This window comes from Tachypleus tridentatus, chromosome 4, assembly GCF_004210375.1.
Source record: "Tachypleus tridentatus isolate NWPU-2018 chromosome 4, ASM421037v1, whole genome shotgun sequence".
In the NCBI taxonomy this organism is placed as follows: Eukaryota; Metazoa; Arthropoda; class Merostomata; order Xiphosura; family Limulidae; genus Tachypleus; species Tachypleus tridentatus.
This window is the reverse complement of record NC_134828.1, coordinates 82,736,182-82,741,857: the sequence shown is the minus strand read 5'-3', so window position 1 is coordinate 82,741,857 and position 5,676 is coordinate 82,736,182. Positions and strand designations below refer to the sequence as shown.

At 32.4% G+C, this 5,676-nt stretch overlaps 1 pseudogene across 1 annotated transcript in view; it reads left to right on the top strand.

Annotated features, from left to right (window-relative positions):
• The first annotated feature begins 3,303 nt into the window (after window positions 1–3,303).
• Window positions 3,304–5,676, top strand: part of LOC143249570 (uncharacterized) — a 36,610-nt pseudogene continuing 34,237 nt past the window's right edge. Inside the window, exon 1 of the transcript XR_013027839.1 lies at window positions 3,304–3,440. The product of XR_013027839.1 is annotated as an uncharacterized LOC143249570 (transcript). The remainder of the gene's footprint in view (window positions 3,441–5,676) is intronic.

The following is a 5,676-nucleotide window of genomic DNA, read 5'->3' as shown; positions in this document are numbered from 1 at the left end:
TTTAAAATAATTAAACAATGAATAAGTGTTCAAATGTAACAAAGTACATATAACAATGTTATTTGTCCATAATAATTTTCTTGATAATTTACCACTGCAATATTCATAACAATTTTTGAGATTTTTTGTCCACTTTACAAGTTACCATTTAGTTATTTAAATTAATTAAAACTTGCTAAAAATCAAATTTTGATACCTACTAGTGGTAAAAACACATACAGCTTAAAATACAAACATACGGGTGAAAAAAAGGTTTATTTAAAAATAAGAGTCAATAGTAAGAAAACAATAGTTTGTTCAAACATAACGTTAAGGGTTATAAAAATTACATAATATTTATTGTGGCATAAACATCATTAACAAGCTGGCAAAGAATAATTATAATTCATTATATTTGTCATAAGACATTATGTTAGGAGTATCATTTTTAAATATAGTACATTCTTAATCTACTTCTCTAAGGATTTTCAACAATTAGTGTGTGTATATTTCTTATAAAAAAAAGTCACATAGGCTAACTGTTATGTCCACCGAGGGGAATCAAATCCCTGATTGTAGCGTTGTTAATCCGTATGATTCCCGCTGTCCCAACAGGGGACCAAGAATTAGAACAATGTTCTCAATAGTAATATTTCAAACTCACTATATTGTCATACCCAATACCGAAGACACGTTTCACTCAAACCAAAGCTCTTCAGACCGATCTCCCGCTGTAACAGCGGCAAGTTTACGGATTTACAATGCCATATTCAGGGTTTCGATTCTCATCTATGCACACTGCAGATAGCCCGATATGGCTTTGGTATCAGAAAAAATATACACTCTTCAGATCGGTTATGATAATGGGTTGCATTAAACGACTAGAATGCATTTATATTTAACAAAGGTGTAATAAACCTATTATAAAATTTTGTGACAAATGTTATTAATTCTAAGCAATATGTTTTAACCTGAATAGTTTGTAAGAAGAAACAAGATTGAACAAAATTATCACATTGATTCCAAGTTTAAGAAAAACATGGGAGACTTAGGGCATCAAAAAGTATCTAGACGAGATAATATTTACCGAAGAATTTTGAAAGAGGTTAAGTATTGCATACCTAGAGATAATAAATATAACTTCAAGAATGTAGTAAATTCAAAGAATATCGAGAGATGTGAGTAGATTATATTTGTAAGTGTTAGACCTACAGATGGAAACTACCAATACTCCAATTTTTGTCTTGCTAGTTAAGTATTTATATATACCACAGCTCAACATATGCTGATGCCACACGTTTACACTTATTAACATAACACTATGTCATAAGCTTGTCAACAATAAACACCGTGCGCAAGGCATATGGCTGTTGTTACAAAGTTCTTCCGTTGATGAGCTTTATCAAATTATCCAACGAAAATATTCTAGAGTCTCCACAAATTCTACATAAACACTAAAGAACCTTTATGTTTATGCCCAAATGAACGTGTATAAAGTGATATATAACAAATATTTAGGAAAATCTGAATTAAGGTTATTGTGTTGTATCGGATATTAAAGTTTTATAACTAAATATTAGTCTTTGTTCTTTCACTCTCATCAATAAAGATAAACTAAAATACACTTAGAAGCCTGATTTTATATTTTCAATTAAGTTCTTATATATTTGGAGATATGTGCTCCCCTCGTTGGTTTTTCTGTGGCATAAGAATAAAGCTACTAATTAAAGAAAAAGCTTTTCAAAAAGGAAGTAAATCTTGGAATGGAATTTCGATCATTCGTTTATAATAGTAAAGGCAAGAATTAAGATATAACACTTATACACACTTATATATAATGACAAATCTGTTTAATCGTCTTAAGCATCAAGTAATCATTACAATAATTTTTCTTTCAAGACCTTGTAAAACAATAACCTGTTAGACAGTATCGCATCATACTGATCTAAATGTATAATTATGAACGCATAGAAAATTATGTTAAAATACAAACTCATAAGTTATTTATCGCTCTAATAATACTAGGTAGAAGTGCAGAACTCTTTGTAAGTAAAAACATCCAAACACCATTATTGTAATTGAGAACCTGATAAACTCGAGCTAGTAGCCATCGATGATATTTTATGTGAACTAAGCCTCAGTGCATCTTCTATGGGCATTTCTTGGTTCATCTCTCTTACAAAAATAAAATGTATATCTTCAACAAGATTTATCGTTTTAAAAGTAAATCATAAATGTAATTGAAGTGGATAATCTTTTATAATTTGAGTTTACTTACAGCTGATTTTATTTTATATCTTAAAATTACAACAAAACTGCGTGTTTATATTAAAAATTATATTTAAAAACATTACACTGTAAAACCAAAATCAATAAAGATTAACCAACTGAGATATGATGGTGAGTAACTATGTACAAAAGGCTTAACACTTTAACCACGTGATTTTTATATAGAACTGAATTATATGATAGGAAAGGAATTTTAAAAATTCATTTAATATAAAACTAGTCTAAACTAATCATTGCCTAATTTCAACCTGTAATTAAATCTTTAACGTCTTTACTTTCCAAGAAGTTATTTTTAGAATATTTCATTTATCAATCTCTAAAAACACACATGGAACATTCTTTCAAAATCTGTATGAAGGAAAACCTTAGACAAGGAAATTGACAAAATGTAATAGGTAAAAAGGAAACTTGTAATTACCAATAAAAGGTGTGTGTGTGTGTGAGTGATGAAGAAAGTGTGTTTGTTTGTTTTATGAATTTCGCGCAAAGCTACACGTGCGCTAGTCGTCCCTAAGTTAGCAGTGTAAGAGTAGAGAGAAAGTAACTAGTCATCGCCACCCACTGCCAACTCTTGAACTACTCTTTTACTAACGAATAGTAGGATTGATCGTCACATTATAACGCCTTCACGGCTGAAAAGGCGAGCATGTCTGGTGTGGCGGGGATTCACACCCGCGACCCTCAGATTACGAGTCGAGTGCCTTTACCACCAGGCCATGCCGGGTCTAGAAACCGTGTAATGTTTGGATTATTTGCTAACAGAATCATGCATCTGAAGGAAGAAATGATGATAACGTAATTGCGCATAACTCAGTTATTCATATACCAGTTCATTTAACAAAAGTTTTATAACTGTTTTTCAAGCATTTAGTTCAGTTAATGTTTTGTAATAAAAAATTAAGAGGTCGAATTTCCATAATTTACGTTCCATCTCAATACTTAATAGCAGTCTGTTTCCTCAACACTAAAATAAATAAGTTTAAATAATACATGCTGTTTTTGTGTACTGAATATGTCTTTATTTGATTATTGTATGAAATAGTGAACCAAACAAATTAATTTTAAAATTATTTTGTGCATGTATTCAGTACTCACTTAACCAGAGGCCGCCTTAATATGTTTCAGTGTGTTGAATGTATGATTTCGTAAGGTATTATTTGCTGATAAAGGAGGTTAGTATATATTTTGAAATGAAATTATTAAAATGTAAATGGATTACATGTACGGTAAGGAATTTCCAAATGAAACTGGGTTGTTTGAGTGAAAATGATGAATATAATAACCTGAATGGGTCTTAACATTCAAACAAATGCCTATGCTACTACTTCAACGACTTAAGTATCCATAAAAATAATAATAATAATATACTACGAGTACTACTAAACTAAAATTAGGCTTATCGTTCCATTACTAACACTGTTATTATTTCTTACACAGGTTGGAACAATGAACTTGTGATGAGTAACGAACTTTAGTTTACTCCTTAAATTGATGTCATAATGAATTGTTTGAAATTTAACCTGTGCAAGTTAGCCGACAGCGTGAGAATCTTTGGCTCTCCCACCAGTCCTAAGTTAAAGAGAACGTTTGACGATTATTTGTTAGATAAAACCTAAATATTAGGTATTAAAGCTTCTGTTTTATGTGTTCGTATTTGTAAGTTTTAGACTACAAGTGTTTTGTCTTTTTCATATTTTGTATCAAGTTTAATTATTATTCTATTAAAAAGAATCTAGCTACAGAGTAGAACCTGAGAATATAAGAATTGTTTTTATAGCTTATTGTCGTGGAATCCATTCTCTCAGTTTTCTTCTCTTACTTCACTTCTTTGTCTGTGGTTTTTAATGTGCTTCCCTGAGTTGATTTAATTGGCCTCTTATTCCTTGTATCCTTTTTCCCACCATCAATTCCTGGTGTCTTCAATCATGCACCTTCCCTTTTTCCTGCACATTAATCCTGTCATCCATTGGAAGTACTTCAACTTTCGAGCACTAGGACTACACCTCTATACATTTGTCTCCTATTCTCTGTTTGAGTAGCTGTTTCTTCCGTGCCAAGATATGATTGTCTACTAGTTTACATCCTTCATTCTTTAATAAGACTGTGACAGGGTGAATTACCTTTTAGTATGTATTTCTCTTATTTTTCAGCAGTATGTTCCTCCTTTTCTATGTGAATCTTTCTCTGTGGTGAATGTTGCTTGTCCAGGTATACTTTAGCAAGTAATATCCACACTGTAAAATCATGATGACCTGATACTCGTAATATCATGGCCACTATATGCAGATTGCTAAGATAGAATGTTCTACAAGATCACTTGTAAGTTTATCTTCAGGATATATTTGCTTCACTAATATATTCATCCCAAAGTGCACTCACCCACGGACTTCATTAGGTAAATCAGAAGGGGGTAGCTGTCCATCCCTGCCATGCCTTTTATTGAAAAAATCAACATGATCTGCTTTTCAAAATAGGATTTCTTGGTCACTCGTTGCACTGTCTCAAGTGTTGTTCCTTCAGACTCTCTACCATGCTTTATTACCACATTTCTTCTAGTGGAGATTGAGCACTTACCACTTTCTAGTTCCAAGTTACTGGGATGGTAGACGACAGAGGTTTCCTTCTCAATGTGTTAATACAAATAATATATATCATCTATACATAAATGATGATAAAGCCTTAAAGTTGAGGGTATAGCTGTCATATTCTGCTAGTGTAGATGACAAGATGTCTTGTACTATATAACATTGGAATGATTCATCAAAATTGAATTTCCCCTTTCATTTGAGATTCTTCATCCTACCCCTACTTTGATATTGGTTCTCAGTGTCTGAGTTTTGGGTTTAGAGTTGAACCAATCAACACAAGTTGTCGTACATGTATTACAGATATTTATTCCCTTACTCATTTCTATTCATGTCATTCTATTCACGTTGTGGGTCACAGTGGAGGTGCTTGTACACTACCATGGTTCTTCCACTATTCCTTGACTTTCTTATTCTGAGGATGTTACTATGGTTGGAACTGTTACTTTCACTACATTTTTCAGTGAGATGGTTTACATTACATGGAAATCTTTTTTAATGCCATATGTGAGGTTCCTAACTCAATCAGTTGATTTCTCACATTGTTATGTGTTCCTTTCCTTGGTCATGGTGTATGAGACTCTCTCTAGTCTCATGAACTTGGGGTTAAGATGATATGATTCTCTTTCCTACCCACACCACATTGCTAAGTTTTGGATTGTAGTAGATTTGCTACTGGTATGCTCCTCTTTCCTACCTCAGTGTGGACATCAGCTCCTGGTGGACAGTTTTTGGATTGTATTTGACTTACTTAAGATATGATCCTCATCCTACCCTCATGTGGATGTCAGTTTCTAGATTTGGGACGTAGTTGGCTTGCTGT